Source organism: Urtica dioica, chromosome 2, assembly GCF_054948205.1.
Source record: "Urtica dioica subsp. dioica isolate 48M chromosome 2, U.dioica_male_clone48M_v1_H2, whole genome shotgun sequence".
NCBI lineage: Eukaryota > Viridiplantae > Streptophyta > Magnoliopsida > Rosales > Urticaceae > Urtica > Urtica dioica.
Window position 1 is genome coordinate 38,297,435 of NC_142757.1, and position 20,839 is coordinate 38,318,273.

Below are 20,839 nucleotides of genomic sequence, written 5' to 3' on the forward strand. Positions count from 1 at the left end.
TAGCTCCTCGTCAATACATTGTTTCTAACTTATTCACAAGCGACAAAGGAGTTGAGGAAATAACAACTAGAAGGGTAAAATGGTAATTTTGTAAATCCCGACTAGCTGATGATATTCATGAAGGTTAAACACTGATAATATTATGTCGATCCACTCATTACAATTAGGTTGAATTCTTGACTACAAAATAAATTCATTTGAACCGAGAGATTTTCAGTGTCAACTCTTTAGTGGAGTCAGTTGGTATTAAGCTAAACTTGGAAAAGGTTTGTGAACTTTTGAGTCCAAGTATTTAGCTCAAGCTTTGTCATTTGGATCCATGAGGTCACTGTCACAAATCACATCAAGTAGGAATAGTTGAACTAGAAGCTAAGTCAAAACAAGAACGAGACAAGTTTTACGAAAATTGTCAAAAAGGTAATTTTGTCTTTTTGGACATGGCATGAAATGAATGTCAATAAATTTTTTGACATGGTCATATGATGACATTAGATCACTCGGCTATGATGTGTTCATTGGGGCTTGTGAATTAATTTCATTTCATCGAATTTTACTTGAAAATTTTTAATGGGCTTTTCTTATGTTGTCATGAACAATTAAAGAAAAACCTAGAAAGCCTTTCTAGAAGGCTTTTCGCCGTCCAACCCAAGTGAATTGGAGACTAAATTTAATCCAGCCCTAACGAGAAAGAAGTTTATTTTGTGCATTAATGTATGAAGATACTTGCCAAAAAAAAAGAGGAAACAAATTTGCTTCTAGAAGCAAGGGGATTTCGGCCAAGGAGAGAGGAAGACAAATGAGGAAATAAATACATGGGATTTATGGAGCATGTTGGACGTGCAAGACATGGAGAAAAGAGGAAATAATATTTCTTCATGAATATGTGATATTCTATAGAGAAAAGGAGACTACCTTTTGAAGGTAATCCTTCTCCTATAAATAGAGCCCTCGGTCTCTCATTTATTCATTCCACATAAGTTAGAGATTAAGAGACTCTCTCTCTAGACCTTGTGGCCGAACTCCTCTCTCTCTCTCTAGTTATTTTTTGTTTTGTTTTGGCGCCTAGGTCCTCATTTATCCTAGTGGTTTTAGCTCTTCGACTCTTAGACTTGTTCTAGAGTCGTCGTGTTTAAAAGTGCTCACTCACTAATTCCTTTTCTCTCGAGTGATTTAGTGATAGAAACTTTCATGGTTGCTCGAGTTGGTGAGGAAAGAAAGAGAGACGTGCTGCGAGGGAGACGAACGCTATGAACCTTCCAAAGGCTCATCAACGTTCAAGCATCTAAAAAGGTTAGTAAATTATTTATGCTCATAATAGTTTTATTTACATGTGCTTGCTCTTTGTCTAGGTTAGTAAAATCGTTTTACTTGTCAAAAGAACATTTTAAAAATTTCGCCGCTTACCAAAGCGTTAAACTTTTTCTTAAACCCTAGATCAATTCCAACAGACACAAGCTTTTATGCTTCATGGACGCATACTCAGGATATAATCAAATCCCTATGTATGGGTCTAGATCAGGATCACACAGTGTTCATTATAGACGTGGGCTATACTCTTATATAGTGATGTCTTTCGGAATAAAAAATAGTGGAGCGACATACCAAATATTGGTTAATGGGATGTTTGCTAACCTAGTTGGAGTCACAATGAAAGCTTACATCGATGGTAAATAGTCGACAATAAGCAAACATATCGAGGATTTAAGAAAATCTTTTGAAATATTTCATCAATTTCACATCAAAGTTATCCTATTAAAATATATGTTTGATGTCTCTGCAAGAAAATTCATAGGCTTTATCGTCTACAAAAAAGGATAGAAGTTAATACCGAGAAAATCTCGGCACTGCTGGACATGAAGCCTCCTCATAGCATAAGAGAAGGGGTATCGAACGCTCTATTTTAGTGAGATACTCATACATAGTAAAGTCCAGTGTTAAGAAAAAAAGGAATTGTTCTTAACTATTGCAAAGGTTGATAGGGTGCATTGCGGCGCTTAATTGGTTCATATCCCGATCCACTAATTGGAGTATTAATTTCTTTGATTTCTTAAGGGGGTCAAAACACTTTGAATGGACCAAACAATGCAGTAAAGATTTTGAAGCATTTGAGGAGCATCTAACCTGGGCCTTGACCTTGAGAAAGATGCAGAATGAGGAATCATTAGAGATCTACTTGGCCGTCTCGGAGCATGCAATAAGCTCGACACTCATAAAAAATGAAGGCAAGCATCAATTACCAGTGTATTACACTTTCTGGCGGTTAAACATGCTAAAGGAAGATATCCGGAGCTCGAGAAATTAGCATTAGCCCTCGTGACGGCTTCTCGGAAATTAAAGCACTATTTCCTAGCACATATGATTATTATGCTAACCAATTTCCCACTTCGCCAAGATCTACAGAAACCAGATGTTTCAGGAATACTATTGAAATGGTCATCGTCATCACATTCTCGGGACTAGACGACCATAAGGTAAAATTTTCTTTAAAATTCACTTTGCTGGCATCCAATAATGTAGCAAAATATGAAGCTATGATACACGGCCTCGAAATTGCTAAAAATTTAGGAACCAAAAAGCTTAAAGTCTACTCGTACTCATAATTATTATTAATCAAATCAAAAAGGAATTTCAGGTAAAAGGCCAAAAGATGTTGATTTATGTCGAAAATGCTCTGAACCTCACTCAAGAATTCGAGTCATGTGAGATCTATCAAATCCCTATGGTAATGAATGAAGGGGTCGATGCAGTGGCTAAATTCGCCACCCAAAGATCTATCTCAGATTTGGCTCCAATCATCATGATGCAATACCCCAGTATTCGAGAAGGTTGACAAGTTCTTCAGATAAATGTAAAAGAGTCATGGAAAACTCCAATCATCCAATATCTTAAGTATGGTGCCCTCTAAGTTAATAAAGGTGAAGCTCGAAACCTCAAATTCCAGCATAGCGTAGTGTGATTAAGGGCAACTTTCAGTTTAAAAGGAGTTTAAAACGCCCACTCCTCATGTGTCTAGATGAAGACGAGGCTGAATACATGCTCCAAGAGCTCCATGAGGAAATATGTGTTAGCCACATTGGTGGAGACACATTGGCCCTAAAGATACTCTGTCAAGGCCTCTACTAGCCATCATTGAAGAAGGATGCTTAGGACATGGTCCGCATATGTATCAAATGTCAAAAAATTTCCAATGTTTCAAAGCTCCCCCCATCAAACCTCATCACCTTGACTTGTCCGGTCCATTCGCAGAACAAGGGATGAATCTCATGGAGCATTACTGACATGAAAGAGAGGATGCATGTACGCTATTGTAACAATATATTATTTTTCAAAATGGATTGAATTCGAACCCTTGAACAAAATCGTTGCTTGCATCATTGAAATATTTGTTTGAAAAGAAAATAACAAGGTTTCGAATACCGACCAAAATAGTATCTGACCACGGAACTCAATTCGATTGTTATTCATTTCGAAAGTTTTGTGATAAATATGGCATTAACAAAGTATCTTGTACACTAGTCCGAGAACAATCTAATGGGTTAGTTGAAGCAATCAACAAAATCATCAAGCATGGTCTGAACACAAAGATAGACGATCACAAAGATGAGTGGGAAGAAAATCTTCCGAAAGTGCTATGGTCGTACCGAACAATCAGCCACTACGCAATTGGAGAAACATCTTTCAGTCTTGTACACTATTCCGACGCCGTTATCCCAATGGATGTCATGGTGCCGACAAGGCGATGCAGAAATTACTCAATAAAGGAGAGGCCAACCAAGAAGATTTAACATCAGCGACAATGTCATTCGCGAAGTCTTCCTCCACAAAAAAGTTCCACAGGATGGAGCTCTCGGAGTCAACTGGGAGGGACCCTACATCATCAAAGAGGATCTTTGAAATGGGGTATACCAACTAAATAAAGATGAGAGGAAAAATGGAGAAAAATACGTGGAATGTCAAGCACCTCAGAAGATTCTATGTTTAAATTTTCCAAAGCGGCTTGGTCGCATTATAGTCTTATATTTTCCAAAGCGGCTTGGTTGCAACTTTGTTTACTAATTTTTCAGAACCTTGTTTTTCATTTGGTAAATGAAATTCTTATTGTCATCTAACTTAAGCCTCGTCGCCAAGTTTCTTTGTTTTATTATTTATTTCAAAAAATTAATATCAAAACAATGGAGGAAGAGGCATATAGATACCTTGGACCCTCGAAAAAGTTATATTTTGCAAAGGCAGGTTCATTTTTAATATAGCTTTCCAATTAAAATTGAAAACATTTTATACATTTTTTTCTGATTTACGTGGCAAGTTTCTTCCTTAAAATCGTCAAGCCTTTCTAATTTTTCAAAAATTGTCTAGAGTCTTTTGCAACATAAACCTCATATATAGTGAAGACTAATTTATAAAATAAAGGTCCGACCACGGATCACTTGTTAAAAACCCATACGGGTTATCAAAAAAAATTATTATTACTACTTAAAGATCGGACCACAGATCCATTGTTCAAATCCCTTTCGGGTTATCTAAAGAAAAGTCAATATAAAAACTTGCACGCCCCCGTCATTTCTCAACCACCTTGGACTCCCTCTTAAGAACCTCCTCAAGAGTCTCGGGCTCTTCATTGAGGTCCGAGAGATTTAGGTCAAGATTCTTTGGACCAAGGACCTTGACCATATAATCGATCCATGCCGAGTAGAGGTCATCTCGCATGTCGGTGTACTCCTCCGAGAGTTTTTACTCTTCAACAGCAGAAGAGCGGGCAGCCAGGAGGTCGGCTTGATGCTTAACCTCCAAGTCCAAGCAGTGTTCCTCTCATTGAGGTAGCGTTCGTTCTGGCTCCTCAACGACTTGAGCTCGGCACCAATAGCACCGATCAAACTCACGAGGCTTGTCAGGATCTACAAACATGATAGATAAAAGGAAGGTTAGAGAAAATTGAATGATATTACTTGATAAAAGTACAAGACGTGAGAGTATCGATGCATAGGTATCCACGGCCGCAAACAATCGTTCGATAAGCTCATGAGACTGAATGATATTTACATCCTCGATGGATAGATTATCATTCAGGAAATTCAGGGTCGGCACCAAGTTATCTTTGGCGTCAGAAGACTCTGAGACTGATTTCCCACACGGGGACTTAGGCCACTCCACCACTTTAGTCGGAGTCGAATTCGGGACTTTGGACTGTCGTTAACGTTACGGATTAGTAGGAATCACAGCATGGGCGCTTCTATTCTTGATTGTCATATATGCAAAAACAAGGTAAATATCATAAAATGTGATAATACGAAATAAGAACAAGTAAACAAACAATAAGCAAAATAAGGTAAATAAAATAACGCTTACTCGAGTATGGAAAGTAGTAAAGGTCTTCCACAATATCAAGATCCGATAACGTGCAGGTCGAACGATCACGGTCCGACAACTCAAAGATCTGAGAAAGTCTGAAAGGCTACATTCTGAATACTGAGGAAGATGGTCTGTCAAGGAAAAACCTAATCAGATTCCTAACCATAATAAACAAATAAAAAAATATGTAAGCAAATAACAAATAAGAAGGCTCCAAGCCACACCAAGCTCAACATACTCGATGGGTACGGGAAACCTTGAAAAGTCGTAAGTGCCCTCTACCCAAAAAAAGTAATCCCTCCTTTTCTTTTATATGCTTGATAGATACTACATGTGCATTGTGGTGTCGAAATGAGTCGCAGCATAATAACAGCCACACTGGCTGGGACTAGCCATAAAGCTGTTAAAAAGATCGAAGTCTTCCAACTAAGGAGGCTCCTCGTAAAACTTGGCCCAGAGTGCGGTCATCCCAACAAATATACGATAAACGCTGGGAACGAGCTGGGTTGTACATCCGAGCTGGTTGAGAAACTACGCGATCAAGGGATGAACTGGAACACCCCCCTCCCCCCCAAAATTATCTTTAAAATGGCATTGTTGAAAGCCATTTTCCCCGGAGTATGAGAACAAGCCCTCTCATAAGCCTTCAGTTTAGATGATACAATATCTTTCGGAATCTTGAATTCCCGGTGAATACTCTCGACGTACCGATCAGAATCTCAGGATATCTAGTGGATGGCCGTCCACTGACCTTCTTTCCTTTTAAAGTAAGTCTCCTCGGAACTCTTCGGAGAAATATCCATGCCGAAAGTCCGACCACTAGTCTCATCATGTTCTAAGACAGATGTCGGCAACTGTGCTTTGGTCCCATCAGCAGAAGGGGCAGAGGACGAAGACGCCACCCCCATTTCTTTTCCCGACCCATCAACCCGAGCTAGCGCCTTAGAAACACCAGACTCCGAAGACATTTCCTCCCTACACATTAACTATAAAGGATCAAAAAATCCGATTATTGATCTTTTCTTCCTCGGATTCGGAAAGCCCTGGAGGTCGATAATATACTTCCGACAGAGCAATCACAAAAACCGGCTGATCTCAACCGAACTTAGGGACATGGTAACAGTCTGTATCATGAAAAAGGGACATCATTTCCAATAGGAAGGATGACATCCTCAAGATCAGGTTTCATCCTCTGAACCACTCGAGGATCAAATTTAAGGCCGGGACGTGAAAACCCTCCATTCCCTAATAAATTCAGACAAAAAACGAGAAACCCTAAGGAAAACTAATGGACGATTCCCATAACAAATCAAAAGGAAAACTACCACGCATTTCACGCATTACGGTCCAGAACAAGATTTCTGCTGAAAAGTTGAAAAACTTGCAGAAACCACAAGAAACGTGTCCGAAAAGTCAAAGAGACGGAAATGGCGCTAAAAACACGAAGAAAAAGGAAAATGTGTTGTAAAATCTGGAAAAGGCTATATATATTCCAAATGAACAGATCGAGTGTGTCTAAGAATCTTCGCAATCAAACAATAGAAATGAATAACAAGCGCCGATTCAGCATTAATAACATCCAAAGCGATGTCGCATCGATTGGGTCAAATCAAAGATAGTCCTAGCAAAACCACCTTGGAATTTCGCGTTGACAAAATAGGTAAAAATTATTCGAGGTATTATTGAACTAAAGATCATACCAAATAGTTCCTTACCATTTTTACCAATATACTAAAAAACTGGAAGGCTGTTGTTAGTCATATAACTTGCAAGGACCGAGCAAGAGCTCTGATGCACTGAGAACGTTAGGAATCCAGTATCGAGCCCGAGTGAAATAGGCCCGAGGGATCATGGGAGTTAAGGAACGACCCATTCATAAGGTATAAGAACGAACCCTACCGAGCATAATTTCGGAGTAAAGAGAATCTGATAGGTCAAAGACTGCGTTCTCATAGTCAAATCCTCTTTGTAAGACAATTGTTATATTAATTTTGTCATTCAACAATTGTAAACGGAAAAAACATCACGAATCTAATAAGGAACAATCTAGATAAACGCATGCGAATCTTCTGTTACATGTAGCTATGTACAAATAAATACCACATTCACATGTTACTGAATCTCTCTGGTCATTATTCATGAGAAATTTCATTTTCTAGACCCAAAAACTATGAAAATATCACCATTAGACCCGTTACTTAAAAAATATCCAAAATTGGACTTTTGGACACTTTTCGGACAAAAATACCCTTGCAAGACCATATAACACTACTAAAAAAATTCATTATCTACTTCTCTCATTCTTTCTCATTTTTTCATCATTTCGCATATCCAATTGGTGTAATTCCTTCAAAATGGGTAAGTATGCTTCTCCATTCATCTTTTATTGCTTTAGTCATATAGTTTGTATAGAAAAAATAAAGTTGGTAGATGTAGGTTAAAGTTTTCGGAATTTAACGTTATTTTCGATAAAATCCGACCTTTTCGGATGAAATTCATGTAAAAATTCCGATGAAATTCAAGCAAAAATTCCGACAATTTCCAAAAAATTTCGACAATTTCCGACAGTTTCCGACAGGACCAATTTTCCGACAATTTCTGACATTTTCCAACAGGTTCCGACCGGTTCCGACCGGTTCCGACCAATTCCGATGAGTTTGGAAAAAAATCAAAGTTTAATACATTTTTGTGATATTTCTTGCAGTTTTATTAATGGTTAACGGCAAGTGGGAGAGAAATGGACACTTATACGTGTTCAAAAATGCGAGAACATTTCCGCTTGAAGTTTCGAAAGAGACAACCTACATGGAGTTAGTCGACAGGGTGTACAAGAGAGTCGATATAGACAGATCAAAGTATGATTTAAAGTTTGAAGTTCCATATGAGGTGGGTAATACGCCAATTGAGCCTGCTTTGTTGAAGGACGATATGGACGTTAAGTATTATACAAAGAATAAAAGTCATAGAAGTTATGCACTTTGTGTAACTTTGGTATCGAAAGAAGTCAAGGCGTTAACTCCAAAAAAAGATAAAGGGAAATATGTGATGAACGAAGAATTGTCTCGTGTTGAACTCAACAAGAGACAACATAATCTTATTACAAATGATCGAGATGATAATCATGTGATCAACAGTCGAATAGATGACCGAGACGATGAAGTATACAAGCGTGATAGATATGACTACCACAACAACGATCTGGATGATGAAGACAAGTTTGACGTAGATGATGGACACAACTGTGACAAAGGAACAGAATTTGAAGAGTTCGTGAACACTGAAGAATATGAAGATTTTGTAAAACATTTTACAGTACCATCAGGACAGGGTGAACCATCGAGACACGGTGAACCATCATGTAACCCTCATAAAGTTGTACCACCAATAGATTACGTGCCTTACTCATGGAAAGCCCCTGACTTCACAACCGATGATTTTGTCAAGGAAGAACATATTGACGATCAAAGTCAGTTGCCAAATTCTTCGACAGGTATTAAGAATGAGATGTACTTATATTCTTAAATAAAAAATGTTATGTTATATGTATTATAACCATTGAATGCAATAGGTAGCATAGAAGAAATATACCTCGGGAAGGAGTTTGAGTCCAAGAAGCAGATGAAGCAAGAGATTCATGTTTTTGCTCTAAAAAATAATTTCGAGTTTAGAGTGAAATCCTCTTCGAAAAGTAGATGGTATGTCATATGCAAAAATGGGATGTGCACTTGGAAGCTGAGGGGTGTTGTGCAGTGGTCTGATATGTGGCAGATTACGTCGTACGAGAGTAGACATTCTTGTGCGCGTGTGGTTCGAACAGAAGGACATAGAGGAGCTGCACCATGGGTTATTGATCACGTCTTTAAAGATAAGTACAGTATTAGCTCTACGGCTGAATATTCGGCACATAACGTAAGAGATGAAGTCAAGTTGAAAGCTTGGAGAACCAGGGAGAAAGCAATTTCATACGTAAGGGGTACGCCAAAAGAATCTTATCAGAAGTTAGCATCTTGGCTATACATGTTGGAGCAGAAGAACCCTGGGACTCTGACTGCGTTTGTGAAAGATGGCGATAGATTCAAGTACGCGTTCTTTTCTATTGGGGCGTGTCGTAGAGGATTCAAAGATGGTTCATTTTTGAAGACAAAATACGGTGGACAATTGCTATGCGCAATTGCGATGGATGCTAATTCACAATTATATCCACTTGCATTCGGGGTAGTAGATAGCGAGTGTCATGCTTCGTGGATTTGGTTTTTGAGAAAGTTGAGAGAATCTATCGGTGAAGACGTTGAAGAGTTGGTGTTCATATCCGATCGATATGTTAGCATCATACATGGCGTCGAAGTGGTGTTTTTCGGTATCCCTCATGGAGCATGCTTCCATCATCTCAAACTAAATGTCCAGCACAAATTCAAGACCGATCATTGTGGAATTGAGCTGTATGATGCCGCTTATGCCTTCAATAAGCGGGCTTTCGAAGCTCATTTTCTGCAATTGAGGAGAAAAGATGTCGAGATGGCTAAGTATCTCGAGGAAGTCGATTTTGATCGGTGGGTAAGAGTATTTTTCCCTGGAAAACGGTAAAACTAAAACTTTTCCCTTTGTCATTACATGTTTGTTTTTAACTAGAACGTCGCTAATATGTAACTGTTTATATAGGTACGATATAATGACAAGTAATAATGCAGAAAGCTTCAACAATAAGACAAGGAATGCTAGAACGTTTCCAATTACCACGTTGCTTGAGTTTATTAGATTCACACTTCAAAAGTGGTTTTTTGATCGAGAACAAATGGCTAGAAAATGTGATACAAGACTGTCCCCGAAGTTTCAAGACAATCTCGCCAATCTAAACAGAAAGGCACAATTCGTCAATACCTATGGAGTCAGTATGTATGAATGTCATGTAAAAGACGAGAGAGGTGACTTTGATGTTGATTTGTTGAGCAAGACATGCATGTGCGGCCTACCATAACTACTTGGAATCCCATGCGAGCATGCCATTGCATCTGCACAACACATGAGTGTCGACATCTATTCTTTATGCAGTCTTTTCTATTCGAACGAGACATGGATTGAGATGTACAAGGAATCCATATATCCTGTTGGGAATGGAGACCAATGGAACGTTCCGGATGACATAAAGAACATGAAGGTTTCAGAACCAATTGAAAAGAAACAAGCCGGTCGACCGAAGAAAAGTAAACAAGGAAGGCGTAGGGTCAATTGGTATCCTTCGCAAGGCGAAAAAGTTGTTATTCACCGCAAATGTGGTAAATGTGGTGGTATGAGCCATAACAGGAAGACATGCACTTGGAGAGAGTGACAACATTTATCTTTTATTTTGTTTGTTTTGAATTTATGACGTATTTTTATGTTGACAACTTTTGTACGTGTTTTGTTGAATATTTGTAGTTTAAGGTGAACTTCATCTTTATGTAATTTCATATAATTTATATTTGCTATTTATCATATAATTTCATAGCTAACATTAACATAACATTTTAAAATATTTAATGACACACAAATATCCAAATATTTAATGAATACATATCATCGCGCTTCTAATTGGAAAAATAAATCGGTCGACCATTTCTTCCTGAACGTCCTCATGTTCTCGCTTAGAAGTGTATCGAACCCCGCGCCAACAAGGATGTGCTCCACATACTTGATTGCGAACATCCCGCAATGACCACTGAAAGACAAAACCAAAATATTTATACAAAAATACTCTTGTTCTTATTCAAATTACATACATTGTCACACATTGTGGCACTTTTTGATCGACTAGCCATAGTAACTGTGGAAGTCGAATTTGGCCGCCATCTAGTTCTCGCTCCTCCCTTGGATGCTCGGTGAACATCCCCGACTCTGCCATAACCGTCGGCAACGATCGACTCCAATTCTACGTTAACATAATAATGTTATAATAATGTAAGATAATAAACATAAAGTTCATGGAGTATTTAAGATTTTACTAACCTCCATCATCGTGTTAAAATCAACTGAATTGTGTTGCATATGCACAATATCTTTCTGGCAATCCAAGAAGGTTATGGTCCACTCTTGAAGATCGATCCGGAACGTGAACTGATGCATGTTCTTGAAGTTGACGACATACAAAATCTCTCGCGCTCTAGTCCACGGAATGACTTGGGAATCTCTGCAGCCAGTCATCAGGTCCAACACGACTCTGTGATCCCATTCTATGAGCTCCACCTCTGTGCCTTGTTCTGAGGCTATCTTCTTGTTCTCCTCTTGCTTCGTATAATGACCGTATACGTTTTGGACCCACCGGGTATCCATGACACATATGTCTTGACGATACTCCGCATACTGTCGTTGGCGTCTCTGAAGCATATCCAGAATAGCATCAATATGATGTAATCGTGTATGAAACAACAAACATATTAATTAACTTTTTTTTAATAAACGTATTCAAAACAATGTAATTTGACTTACCGTATCTGTTAGCCATTTTCCATTTTCCAATAGGAGCTTGAAGAAGTCGGTCTCCACATCAGCGACCTTCACATAAACTCGGCCCAAGAACTTCCCCTCGAGTTTAAAAGTGCGGGTCCACTTCATGCAGTCATGCCAATCAGAAGTTTTTGGTTCCTTCAATGGTCTGAACGGCGTTACCCGCACCTCTGAGGAGTATTTCGGCCGCGTCGGGTCCGTGAAATCGGAGGGAAAAGTATCTTTTCAGTGACACTTCTGAGATGGCGTTCGTACCGAGTCGCTTTCCGATCTCAGCCTCTTCTGCGTTGGGGTTGACAATGGTAGCTTCTTTTCGATACATCGAGCCATCGTGAACGTTTCCTTTTCGGAGAGGGTGGCTTCTTAGACGATGGAATCGAAGAAGGCGGCATTGTCGAAGAGGACGGCTTCTTCGACGGTGGAGTCGAGTAAGGCGGCTTTGTCGAAGAGGACGACTGTGAAGGAGGAGGAGGAGGAGGAGGAGGAGGAGGTGGTGGTTGAGGAGGAGTAGGGGAACTAGGAGGACTAGGGGAATCAGGAGGACTAGGAGGAGGAGGACTACGCAATCGATGTCGACGGCGTGAACCAGCTTGCGTAGTTGGTAACGACCTCGGAGGTAAACCTGTCACGTCCTCGTACATGATGTTTATCTTCTCAAGCATGTCAATCTGTAAATTGTGACACAAATACTGAATAAGAAACTAAACATTTATAGAAACGACTGATTAGAAACTTATTTATTAAACGAAAATGAATACTAACCTGGTCTTGCCTCATTCTTTCTAGCCTGTGACCGTTCGTACTCAGTGCCCTCAAGACGGTTTCCTGAGAATGTATCATTTGATTCCACATATCCTCCGTCAAAGCCCACGGAGCAGGATGATCGGGTCGAGCGGGAGGTGCGGGATGATCGTGACTTTCGGGAGAAGCGAGATGATCGGGACGAGCTGGAGGTGCGGGATGATCGGGACGTTCGAACTGAAATGAATAATAATAAACTACTAACTCATTAATAAATTATAAACTAACCACTTATTAATAAATATCTACTAATTAATTAATAAATTATATAATTATAAAATTTATTAGTAAATAATCTACTAACTAATTAATAAATTATATACTTATAAAATTTATTAGTACATAAACTACTAACTAATTAATAAATTATATAATTATAAAATTAATTAGTACATAATCTATTAACTAATTAATAAATTATAAACTAATCATTAATTAATAAATAAACTACTAACTAATTAATAAATTATAAACTAATCACGTATTAATAAATAATCTACTAACTACTTAATAAATTATAAACTAATCACGTATTAATAAATAATCAACTAACTACTTAATAAATTATAAACTAATCACTTATTAATAAATAATCTAGCCTAACTAATTAATAAATTTTATAAAAATAAAATTTATTAGTAAATAATCTACTAACTAAATAATAAATTATAAACTAATCACTAATTACTAAATAAACTACTAACTAATTAATAAATTATAAACTAATAACTAATTAATAAATAAACTACAACTTACGCCGGCTTCGTCATCGTCTTCATCACTCCACAACTTCTCCTCTTCGGCTTGTCTGAATACGCCGGCTTCTTTCGTCGTTGACTCTACTAAGTCAATCTCTTCCTCGCTATTACGTGGTTCAACCACGTCTTCGCCTTCAGTCGGATAGAGTGATTGAGTGAGTTGGGTCTCTAGTCGCTCAAAGAACTCACGTTCTCCGGTCCGTGGTCTCAACATCTGAAAAACACCGAGTTACAAGACAACAAAATTTATTAATATTTATAAGTTAGATAATTGTAGTTATAAAATATTTTTAAAAATTATAAATTACCGTTTTTTTGAGCAAAATCTTCTCCACATCCTTGCGCGTGATCACTCGAGTGCTTGACCAAGAATTCATCCTCGGTGCTCGAACATCGGCATTATTCCCGAACTGCTGACCAATCTCCGGGATCGCCTCGAACGCCCAATATAGCACCGCGTGCAAATCCCTGATAAGGAGTACTTCGGCTCCTTCTGTAGGACATTCTCCTTGAGAGCTTTCTCCTTTACTCGTTCGTAATACCGCAACAAATTTACCGAGAGGGAAGACATCGTCTCAACCCCCGAGATGTTCCCCCATGGCACAGAATAGAAGAATGGAAAATCCTCAACCATGTATAGGTACTTGTCGTTGATTGCCTTGTTGTGTTCTAGTCCGAGGAGATATCCCAAGACAAACACACATAATCCAAGCTTGTACGCGTCGTGTGAGTCTTGACATGTCTTGAACGCGCTAATCAAGACGTCGAACCTGGCGTTTGATACGCCGTTCAAGTAATCTTTAATGAGCCTATCGCTCCTCCCCTCATTGTGCTCCTCCGTCGATGGACCATCTTCTATGCTCATTCCGGTTATCAATGCGTATTCGAGTCTTCCGAATCTCATGCATTTATTTCCTATTCCGAAATGAATCTCCCCCCTTTTGTTGGTTGGATCTTACGTAGAAGAAGAGAGTGTATAAGTACCGTAGAAAAGTTTAGCGTACTCCCTTCGAAGAATTGAGCGAATGGACTCTCCGCGACCCTTTGAAGTAGACCGGGATCGGTGAATTTTTCTTTCACCGTCTTCAAATACCCCGAACCATCGTATGTGATTCGACCGGCAAAGTCGTGGTCGCATAAATACGTCAAGTTGTCCTACATATTTAATTATCACAATATATTAATATAATTAAACATAACTCCAAAAATTCATTTAAATGTTTTTAATATAACAAAATATATAACATAAAACAACTAATTATTAGTATGTTGTTCATAATTAAAAAAAAAACTAATTACATAAAACAATTAATTAGTATGTTGTTCATCATTTAAAAGTCTACTTACAAAAAAACAACTAATTAGTTGAGATCAATTAGTTTGTTGTTCATAATAAAAAAATAATTAATCATTAATTAGAAAACAAACAACTATTTATGATGTTCACAATTAAAAAAAACAACTAATCACTAATTAGACAAACAACTAATCATTAATTAGACTAATTATGTTGTTCATAATTAAAAACAATACAAAAAACTCTTTTTATTTATCTTAAATTATTTTAAAAAAAAACTGTCGGAACACGTCGGCCATCGGAATGCGTCGGAACTTGTCGGAAACTGTCGAATCCGACAGTTTCCGATGAATTCCGATGGTATTCATCGAAAAATTCTCAGAAATTAAAAAAAAAAAAAATTCTCCTCCAAATCTCATTCAAATCAACCTAAAATAACTAATAACCACTCAAATCTTGTATCCTATCATTCCTACACTAATCAAACCATGAAAAAACTATAAAAAAAAATAACCTTTTTTGTCATTTGGTGAAGGTTGGAGCTATGGTGGTTTCGGTCTCTTCGGTCGGAGGTGTGTCGGAGCTTCGGTCGGAGGCGTGTCGGAACTCGTCGGAATGGGTGTGGTTGGCGTCGGAATGGCGTCGGAATGGGCATCGGATTTGAGGGGGTATAGCTTGAGATTTGGTGTGGTGAGAAAGTGAGAGAGAACTTGAGAGAGAGAAAGTGAGAGAGTGAGAATGAAAGAGGTGAGTGTTTATTTTGAAATGAGGGTATTTTTGTCCGAAAAGTGTTCAAAAGTCTAATTTTGGATATTTTTTAAGTAACTGGTCTAATGGTGATATTTTCATAGTTTTTAGGTCTAGAAAATGAAATTTCTCTTATTCATTGGAATAAATATTGGTATGATGTTTATTTATGAATAGAGACGAAGCTAAAAATCCGAATGAGAGACGCTATAATAATATATTAAATAATGATCACATATATTAATACACATATTATGGCGCAATGTATTGATATATTAAATGATCAGTAATTAATACACATTGATTTTACGAACATTCAGTAAATTTCAAATATGTTTATAAACGAAAATAAATTAATTAATAATTGAGGACATCTACTATTGGTAACTAGTCCATGTTTTCAAAGTCAGAAAATAGAAAACGAACGAATTAAAAAAGAAAATACAACCAACGAATGAATCATTCAGAAAAAAAAAAAATAAAAAAAAAAATAAAAAAAAAATAAAAATAAAAATTACTCTCAATTTAATGCCATCATTAACAATCACATTTTCTTTATCTGATTTTGTTAAAAATTAAATTTATATGATTTGTATTTAAATTATTCTTTAGTAGTTAGTTATTTTTTTTTTACTCTCTCTCATATTCTTTTTCAAATCACCGTGTTAAAAAATAACATAATTTTGATAATCCATTTTATTTGTGTGTATAATATAGTTTATAGTGGTTAAATTTTATTCACATTGATTACTGCGCAAATAAACAAATCAATTATAATGGTCTATTTCGTATTCTATACTCGTTACTGCGAGAATAGACGAATAAATTGTAATGATCTATTTCATAGTCTATAGTCAATTACCAGTAACTAATCTGATATCTAAACATGTTATTACTAAATTTTCATTATAATATGTGTTATTAAGGATCCTATAGGTTGATTGCACGATTAAAAATAATAATATAAATATATGAGTTTCATCAATATGTCACGGTACTATACTATAATGTTAGAGTGTAATTAGCTCCCATGAATATCATAGTAAAAAATAATATGCTTTGGCCTAGAATAAGCAGGTTAGTAGACGTAGTGAGTTTGATCTCTATTAGACATATCCCGCGTAAAAAAAGTAACTAGACAAATTGTATAAGTAAACGATGAAGAGTGAAAGTGGGATCCAATTGCCAGCCACGAGAAAAAGACATGCGTATACAGTGTCCCCTACAAATATGTAATGATTGTAACCATGTCAATAAATTAAAAGAAAAACAGAAAGAAGGAAATTTGACTCTATACCATGACAGCTCTGATATTTACACACAATTACACAAATACCTTTTATAAATCTTAGTGGACGGTGATCAAGGGATATAAATGAGTATTAGGCTTTCATTCAATTTTGGGAAGAGTTTTTTTTTTTTTTTTTTTTTTTTTTTTTTTGGCATTTATGCCCCTGTTTGGAGCTCTTAAATTGAATATTGGAGCTTTTACCCCTTTTTTTTTTTTTTTTTTTTTGCAGCTGGAAGATGCCATGCTCACATGGGTTGAAAATTCTCAGAAGTTATTGCTTTTTGTATTCTCTTACATACTAGTGCTGTATAGCTTGAGACAGCTTGGGTTGAAAACAACCCCTATCGTTGTTGGTGTGGATGGAATTTTCAAAGAATATTTAGCAACAATAGAGAGAAAAAAAAAACCAAAGATAAAGAGAACTTCATGTATTGTGCTTTATAGTAAATGACTTTCTCTCTTAATTACTTTCTTTATTAAGGGAGCTTTGTAGTCACAATTTTATTCTGTTAGAAAAAGCAGACGTTCATGTTATAGGAAATTACACATGATATTGCTAATGACTATACACATATCCTCGTGGTCTTAACTACATGTTACGAGTAAAATCCAAACAATTCGACTAGTTAGTTCTACTAGGTTCCAGATTGTCAAACTAAAATCCGAGTAGAAAACTTGATGATTATATAACTTGAGAAACAGACACAACCATGAGATAAAAATGCTATAATCATGAAGAAAATACTAAATTTAAAAAATAAATATCACCTTGGCTACCTCATTTTAAAACTATTTTCCAATTGGATGTCTTATAATACTTAAAGAATATCTCATTTTAGAAGAGAAATTTCATTTTCTAGACCTAATAGTTATCAAAATATCTTAATTAGACCCACTAATTAAAAAATGTCTAAAATTGGACTTTTGTCACACTTTTGAACAAAATACCCGTAAGTTTAAAATAAACCTTTCATCTCTCGGTGTGTTTAGTCGGAACTTGTCAGAGACTATAGGAGAGTGTCGGAACTTGTCGGAGAGTGTCGGAACTTGTCGGAATTTTTGAAAAATCCGATGAAGGATTTATTGAAAAAAATTTAGAATTGTCGGAGAGCATCAGAACTTGTTGGAGAGATGAAGGATTTCTTTTAAACTTAATGGTATTTTCGTCCAAAAATATGACAAAAGTCCAATTTTGGATATTTTTTAAGTAGTGGGTGTATTAATATTTATACTTGTTTTAAGTGTTAAAATTACTTAGCTACCTTATTTTAAAACTATTTAGACATAATACCTCCGTTTTCATTATTATTCTGATAATAGATTATTTTTTACAGTATTTTCTCTTATTTATACTTGTTTCAAGTAATTTTACGATATTTCGAATCCAAAAAAATCATTAGAAGTTAAAAAGACAAAAAGACAAAAAAACAAAAAAAACAAAAGATGTCATAAGAGAAATACAAACTAAAAAAAAAATATTTTGCCTCTTGATTTAGACGAGCCACACCTCTTGTTAAAATTATTCGTATACAGAAGCCACTTAAACTGTAAATAACCGCTGATTCGCCACGAAGTAAAGTAGCTAATAAAATAAAACCCCTGTTATGTCGTTATTTTCACATGGTATAAATAACACCCCGAGAGCAAAATATGATACATCAAGTCCATACACGAGGCACAAGCCCACAAGAAAACTCACGCACCAAGCTCCGAGTCAACACTCATGAAATGTCTTTCAAAAGACTCTCAAAGAATGTTTTCAAGCTAGACTTCTTGACAAATCTTCAAGACAAAACCACAAAAATAACCACCCGGTCGGCCAAATAAAAGACCACCCGGCCGTCTTCACTCGGCCAAGACCACCCGGTCATCTTCACCCGGTCATCTTCACTCGGCCAAAATCACCCGGTCATCTTCACCCGGCCAAGACCACCCGGTCATCTTCACCCGCCAAGACCACCCGGTTGTCTTCACCCGGCCAAGACCACCCGTTCATCTTCACTCGGCCAAAATCACCCGGTTGTCTTCACCCGGCCAAGACCACCCGGCCATCTTCACTCGGCCAAAATCACCCGGCCGTCTTCACTCGGCCAAGACCACCCGGTTGTCTTCAATCAGCCAAGACCACCCGGCCGTCTTCACTCGGCCAAGACCACCCGGCCATCTCCACCACCTAATCAAGTACTTTTCACCAAACTCCTTGGTCCCTATAAATACCCCATTCATTCACAACACAATGTAAGTTTCTCTCAACTTGTCAAAACTCTACAAAAATCACACTACAACTCTTTCTCTCTCTATAAAACATAGAGACGAGTACAAATCGTTCACCAAGAACACAATACAACACGGCTAATGTTGAGCGTCGGAGCACGCGCCGAGGGAAAACCTTCCGCGTCCCTCTAGATTCACATTTTCTTATGGTTAGGTGAAGGTGCAAGGATTCGAAGACCTAACGAAGAACACGAAGAACGTGGAAGATCCAAAGACCCAAGACTCGAAGATCCAAAGACCCGGACACTTGAAGATCCGAAGAACACGATGAACACGAAGAACACAAACACGTGAAAAACACGGAGAACGTGGAAGATTTAAAGGGTTGAAGACTCAAAGAAACAAAGACTCGAGAACTCAACAAAGAACGTGAAGAACACGATGAACGCGAAAGATCCAACGACCCGGAAACTCAAGGACCCGGAGACCCAAAGATCCGAAGAACAAGAACACGACGAGAAGAGAAGAACTTCACCAAACCCAACCTACGTGCGGTCATAGGGTCCGGCCCTAGATCGAACCACGGACGGTTCTTAGTGCTAATCCAAAAACGCGATTAACATTTTGGCGCTAGAAGGAGGGGTTCCCGAGAACAACCATGAGCTCTCCACCAGCAAACTCTTTTCCTCTGCGGAAAACCTTTCAATACGACGAAGATTGATCTTAAATCTTTCCCACGGAAGCTTTCCACCACGACATCCACCCTTACCACAAAGGCAATCGCCTTGGTGACCAGAGACTTTTCCCTAAACAAACTTTATGGCCCCGGAATGGATACGGCCGAGACGATCCGGCCGGGCACAAAGACAAAATACTCTATGTCGGAGGCGACCGAGACTCCCCGATGAGATACAAAACAATACTCGAAAACGGATACGACTGAGACGATCCGAGCGGGCACAAAGACAAAATACTCCATGTCGAAAGCGACCAAGACGCCCCGACGAAATACAAAACAAGACCCAAAAATGGATACGACTGAGATGATCCGAGCCGGCACAAAGAAAATGACCCAATGTCGACGGCGACCGAGACGCCTCGACAAAACAAGACCCCGAAACAGATACAAACGAGACGATTCGATCGAGTACAAAGAAAAAATGACTCTAATTCGGTGACGACTGAGACGTCCCGGTGAGATATGAAATCAAGACCCCGGATTGGATACGACCAAGACGATCCGACCGGGCACAAACAAAGAGACCTTTGACAAAGTCATCGGCTTTACTCCTTAATCAAGCCTTCCGAGGCACGATCTTCCGAGATCTAAGTCTTCCGAGACTCAAGCCTTCCAAGGCACGATCTTCCGAGATCTAAGTCTTCCGAGACTCAAGCCTTCCGAGGCACGATCTTCCGAGATCTAAGTCTTCCGAGACTCAAGCCTTCCGAGGCACGATCTTTCGAGGTCTAACTCTTCCGAGACTCAAGCCTTCCGAGGCACGATCTTCCGAGATCTAAGTCTTCCGAGACTCACGTCTTCCGAGGCACGATCTTCCGAGATCTAAGTCTTCCGAGACTCACGCCTTCCGAGGCACGATCTTCCGAGATCTAAGTCTTCCGAGACTCAAGCCTTCCGAGGCACGATCTTCCGAGATCTAAGTCTTCCGAGACTCACGCCTTCCGAGGCACGATCTTCCGAGATCTAAGTCTTCTGAGACTCAAGCCTTCCGAGGCACGATCTTCCGAGATCTAAGTCTTCCGAGACTCAAGCCTTCCGAGGCACGATCTTTCGAGGTCTAACTCTTCCGAGACTCAAGCCTTCCGAGGCACGATCTTCCGAGATCTAAGTCTTCCGAGACTCACGTCTTCCGAGGCACGATCTTCCGAGATCTAAGTCTTCCG

General features: G+C 38.2%; 1 pseudogene; it reads right to left on the reverse strand.

Moving 5' to 3' along the window:
• Window positions 1–9,200: 9,200 nt before the first annotated feature.
• Window positions 9,201–15,211, reverse strand: LOC149404633 (uncharacterized; annotated as a pseudogene).
• Window positions 15,212–20,839: the final 5,628 nt, after the last annotated feature.